This window comes from Scylla paramamosain, chromosome 34, assembly GCF_035594125.1.
Source record: "Scylla paramamosain isolate STU-SP2022 chromosome 34, ASM3559412v1, whole genome shotgun sequence".
Classification (NCBI taxonomy): Eukaryota; Metazoa; Arthropoda; class Malacostraca; order Decapoda; family Portunidae; genus Scylla; species Scylla paramamosain.
This window is the reverse complement of record NC_087184.1, coordinates 11,625,842-11,631,885: the sequence shown is the minus strand read 5'-3', so window position 1 is coordinate 11,631,885 and position 6,044 is coordinate 11,625,842. Positions and strand designations below refer to the sequence as shown.

The 6,044-nt window shown below is 42.1% G+C and overlaps 1 non-coding gene across 1 annotated transcript; it reads right to left on the bottom strand.

Moving 5' to 3' along the window:
• Window positions 1-256: 256 nt before the first annotated feature.
• Window positions 257-418, bottom strand: LOC135090373 (U1 spliceosomal RNA). Its single transcript, XR_010261899.1, has one exon. It is a non-coding gene; the product is annotated as a U1 spliceosomal RNA (small nuclear RNA).
• Between the last annotated feature and the right edge of the window lie 5,626 nt (window positions 419-6,044).

Sequence of the window (6,044 nt, the reverse complement as noted above, 5' to 3'; positions counted from 1 at the left end):
GGATGACCAAGACTCAGTAAGGAAAGCCAGAAGATCACCAGTAGAGCGGCCTTGACGGAACCCATACTGGCGATCAGATAGAAGGTTGTGAAGTGATAGATGTTTAAGAATCTTCCTGTTGAGGATAGATTAAAAAACTTTAGATAGACAGGAAATTAAAGCAATAGGACGGTAGTTTGAAGGATTAGAACGGTCACCCTTTTTAGGAACAGGTTGAATGTAAGCAAACTTCCAGCAAGAAGGAAAGGTAGATGTTAGAAAGATGCGCAAACGCAATCCCCCGCTATCAAAAATTTCGCACTCGAGTTAACCACATTTGGGTTAATCGCAGGGGTCAGCACCGCCGGAGTGCAATGGTGGGCCTCGCCCTGGGAGAACCGCCTTCATGATCACGGTGTCTCCTGTGCCAGGTAAGTATTGTCTGTTGACAGACAGAGCTGAAAGAGTTTGACTAGGCAAGGTGCAAGCACGGAGGCAAAGTTTCGGAGAACAATAGGAGGGACCCCATCAGATCCATAAACCTTCCGAGGGTTTAGGCCAGCGAGGGCATGGAAAACATCATTGCGAAGAATTTTAATACGTGGCATGAAGTAGTCAGAGGGTGGAGGAGAGGGAGGAACAAGCCCAGAATCGTCCAAGGTAGAGTTTTTAGCAAAGGTTTGAGCGAAGAGTTCAGCTTTAGAAATAGATGTGATAGCAGTGGTGCCATCTGGTTGAAACAGAGGAGGGAAAGAAGAAGCAGCAAAGTTATTGGAGATATTTTTGGCTAGATGCCAGAAATCACGAGGGGAGTTAGATCTTGAAAGGTTTTGACATTTTTTGTTAATGAAGGAGTTTTTGGCTAGTTGGAGAACAGACTTGGCATGGTTCCGGGCAGAAATATAAAGTGCATGAGATTCTGGTGATGGAAGGCTTAAGTACCTTTTGTGGGCCACCTCTCTATCATGTATAGCACGAGAACAAGCTGTGTTAAAGCAAGGTTTAGAAGGTTTAGGACGAGAAAAAGAATGAGGAATGTACGCCTCCATGCCAGACACTTTCACCTCTGTTATGCGTTCAGCACACAAAGACGGGTCTCTGACACGGAAGCAGTAGTCATTCCAAGGAAAATCAGCAAAATACCTCCTCAGGTCCCCCCAACTAGCAGAGGCAAAACGCCAGAGGCACCTTCGCATGATATGAGATTGTGATCGGAGGAGCCCAACGGAGAAGAAAGGGTGACAGCATAAGCAGAAGGATTAGAGGTCAGGGAAAGGTCAAGAATGTTGGGCGTATCTCCAAGACGGTCAGGAATACGAGTAGGGTGTTGCACCAATTGCTCTAGGTCATGGAGGATAGCAAAGTTGTAGGCTAGTTCACCAGGATGGTCAGTGAAGGGAGAGGAAAGCCAAAGCTGGTGGTGAACATTGAAGTCTCCAAGAATGGAGATCTCTGCGAAAGGGAAGAGAGTCAGAATGTGCTCCACTTTGGAAGTTAAGTAGTCAAAGAATTTCTTATAGTCAGAGGAGTTAAGTGAGAGGTATACAGCACAGATAAATTTAGTATGAGAGTGACTCTGTAGTCGTAGCCAGATGGTGGAAAACTCGAAAGATTCAAGAGCGTGGGCACGAGAGCAGGTTAAGTCATTGCGCACATAAACGCAGCATCCAGCTTTGGATCGAAAATGAGGATAGAGAAAGTAGGAGAGAACAGAAAAGGGGCTACTGTCAGTTGCCTCAGACACCTGAGTTTCAGTGAGGAAAAGAAGATGAGGTTTAGAAGAGGAGAGGTGGTGTTCTACAGATTGAAAATTAGATCTTAGACCGCGAATGTTGCAGAAGTTAATGAAGAAAAAGTTGGGGGGGGGGGTATCAAGGCACTTAGGGTCGTCGACAGAAAGGCAGTCCGACCTGGGGACATTTATGGTCCCCTCCCCAGATGGGGACTCCAAGGCTGGTGTAGGAGTCGCCATGATGATTTTAGAATTTTTGAGTGAAGGGTGTGTGTGTTATTAGGTACTTGTAGTTCTGTGCGGAGGAAGAGAGTTGTCTTTAGAGGGCAGGCTGTGACTGCCCCCTTGTGTTGTAAGACACAAAGGGAAACGTTCAGTGAGGTCACAGCTGGGTTTAATGATAAGTTCACAGCACCCCCTGAACAGTGCTTTAGACCTCACTGGGAGTAATTATCGTGTCGGCAGGTGTTTGAAGGGCGCTCGTGTGCAGTTGCCTTATTTAACCTGGATTTTCTCTGAACAAGACGGTGACGCGTGCCATGGGTACCTCTGTGTGCTGGTGCAGAGTTGGTGCCTACGGGAAATGCCTGGGAGGGCCGGGAGCTGCTCATTACCGATACCCGCATCCTTCCAGTGCTTCTTCATCAACATTTAGCGTAATTTACAGAGTTTTTCAGGTGTAATGAGCACACTACTAAGCTGATTGGTGCATAGATACGTGGTAGTTACTGGATAAGTGTGTGTAATGTGTGTATGCATGTGAGGGGAGATGAAGTGGGGGAGCAGGGTTGTGTGGGTGTGTGAGCAAGCCTACCACAGCTGCTACCTGGCCTGTCACTACGTATGCCTGTCTGCTTCCCTGCTTGTTTCTGTGTGTTGTGTGTGTGTGTGTGTGTGTGCGTGAATAAGTTTCCCATAGGCTCTCACAGCACCACCTCTTCTGCCCTCACTACTCTCCCTCTCCTCACCTACTCTCCCTCTCATGCGCCTCCTTTCCTGTCTGTCTGTCTGATGTCCTTATGGACTCCCTGTGTTTCGCAGTTTCGCCCTACACAACTTAATGCTCTTTCTATCCTGCACCCATAGTCTTCACTTGGTATAAAGTATAACTATAGCCTCCGTGTCACTGTATTCTAAACATACATAGTGCCATATAGTCTCTGTAGCCTGGCACAGCCCTCTTGCGGAATGTTACAGTTACAATTACCACCCAGTAGAGATGAAAACAGCAGGCCCTGACCTGTCTCCACCTTGTAGGAGGGACATATGTTACTTTAACGAATAGAATATATCGTAATAGGAACAGTAGGATTAGGAAGTTAGGAGAAATGAAGGAGGTGAAAAAAGAGGTACAGAAGATCAGCATAATTAAAATAAACTTTGAAAAACACCCCAAAGAACAAAAAATAATTGTAAGAGGGGCATACTCGTATGTTTCTAAGATTTCGAATACAATGTGATAAGAATTGGAGGAGTAATAAGTAAGAAGTGACGAAAGTAGAGAAAGAAAACAGTGCAAAAATTAATATAACTAAGGTAAACTTTAAAAATTACCACAAAGAATAATAAATATTAATAAGATCTCAAAAGGGAAGTTAACTGTCCCTGGTTGAAGATTAACCGTTCCAGCGTGTGTCAACAACATCAAACTGTGCTAGGGTTGAAGAGAATAGGCGGCTTTCAGTTGTAATTGTGTGTAAATAGTCAGTATCACCTGCTGGAGTGACGGGAGGAGTGGAGCAATAGTAGCAGCAGCATTGGTGATGGGGGTGGAGTGGTGACAGGTAATAGCAGAGGAAATATGTACCACCTAGTTGTGCTTGTCTCGGCATTGGTAGAAAATAAGTGTGTAATTTAATTTGTTGGTTTATTTCTGTATTGTGGTTGTGGCCTTGGCATGCCATACCGCTTAGCGAAGTTCTTTATTTAAACCATAACATAAGACAGTTTCACCTGTACGTCCATTTGTGAGAGTTTTATAGGCAAAGTACCAAACTCAAGTCGAGCTACGCTTTGAGTTGGCTGATCGCTGGCTGGCGAAGCAAAGTTTTGTCACACTTGAACTGCAGAACACCACAAGACTTGTTTGAAGAAATTGAAAACAAAGAACTATATTTGCTCACCTTACCGATTACTCTATTACCTGTTCTACAGGTACTTGATTGTTCACCTTACTAAACCTAACCTGACTCAGTCTTGCTTAACCTCACCTAACCTAACCTTCTCATCATCTTTACTTTTCTTCCTTTCTTCTCTTCTTCCCTTCCTCTTTCCTTCTTCTCTACTACTTCCCAATATCATCTCTCCTTCACCAAAGCAAAACAACCTTCATCATTAAACTGACACACATCTTTCCGTCAGAGGGGAAGAGTGGCAGCAGCAGCAGCAGCATCAACATCAGCATGGTGGAGCAGAGGCCCAGGGGACAGGCAGTGGAGGCAGAAGGCAGTGTGCTTGTCATGTTTGTCATCAAGGAGGACCAGTGAGTTTGGTTTTTTATTTTACCCAGTGTTGTTTGCTCGTACATTTTCTTTTCTTTTTATTTTGCGCCTAATGTTTTGAATTCAGATGTCTCATTTTCCTCTCAGATGTTCTGGAGATCTGTGGCAACTAAATTGCTGGGGAGATGATCGATTCTCAATTGTGCTTTATGGAGGTATGGGGGACGTGTCTGGCAACTCATGTGATGTGCTGGGTGGAATAGGTGCTTTCTGTGTGCTTTACTGCCACAAATGCCACAGCACTGTAGCTTTGAGATCTTTGTGTGTGTGAGCATAATTATTATTATTATTGTTATTATTATTATTATTATTATTATTATTATTCTCTCTCTCTCTCTCTCTCTCTCTCTCTCTCTCTCTCTCTCTCTCTCTCTCTCTCTCTCTCTCTCTCTCTCTCTCTCTCTCTATCACCTTTCTTACTGTAAATATGGTGAAAGGTTTGAGAAGGTCAGAGAGAAAAGACATGAAAAACAGATAAGGGAACCAGATAACAAATGGGTCACTGGGGGTTGGCACACCAGCAAAGAAACAGACAGACAGACAAAGAAATTGTCAAGAGAGTTCTTTATTTCTTTATTTTTTATTATTATAATTTTCTAGTATTTATTCTTATTTTTCATGGACTTCTGAGGAGGAAGGACGGAGGCCATGGTAGGGAGGGGTGGAACCGAAGAGAGGGAGGAAAAGAAAGGAAAGAAATAGCAAGGTGATAAACAATGGGAAGAAAAGGGGAGAGAGAGAGAGAGAGAGAGAGAGAGAGAGAGAGAGACCAGTGTCTGGAATAGTAGCATTTGAAAAAACAGGAAGAACTGTATCTGTATTTCAAGGAAAACAAGATGTGTTAGAAGGGCAACTTGTGTGTATGTGGCTACAACAGCAAAGCAATATAGATAACTCTCTCTTCAGCAAGAACTTCAATTCTTTCATCAGTATCTAATGTAACCAAATTAACCATGCTTCCCCCAAAAACAGATATGTCTGTAGAAAATCCTTCTAGCATTATATATAATTCATGGTTATGGGGTTCAAATTACTCAGAATGGGAAGCTCTGTTTGATAAAAAGGGTAAAAAAAGCCATGTTGGAACTGGTGAAAGAGTAAAGAAATAGCTCTATGTAAGACATTATTAGTTTCATACAGTGTACTGTAAGTTTGAAGTTAACTTAACAAATTCCTAACTTAGCATTGAAGCTTATCATTAACTGCATCATATGTTGAGAAAGAAGCATTTCACTTTCTAATAACTTAATCTTTCACACCAAATATGATTCCTGAAAACAATTTTGAGGTAAAAGTAACTACAAAGTGAAAGTATATTAAATTCTTGGATAGTATTTTTTGGTGTTTGTTGAAAGTCATTTCTTACCCAATAAATCTGGACTTGAGGTGAACTGATTTTCCTTGGTTGAATAAGTAAAAAAAATGAGTGAAGGCTTTAACACAGTGTTGTTACCTAATATCATTAAAGAAAGGCAAATTGCCTAACTCATGTTTAAGAAAATTCACAATAGTAACCTAATTGTAATATAGATATATTTTATGTGCAAAATATGAGCATTTTTCATAAATAATACTTTTATCTACGACTTATTTTTAAAATAGTGTAACCTAACCATACATAGCGTAGTCATGAAAATAAAACCCTCTTCCACTAGCCTAGTGTGCAGGCCATTAGTCATTTAGTGCATGAATTTATCACCATCTATTTAGTGCATGAATTTATCAAAGTAATACTTATATTCCTTATTTATTGTAGAGCCAAACAGGACCATGCACTCTTCAAATGCAAAGTGAAAAACTGGAAGTGGTGCTCCACCAACCATCCTGGAGGA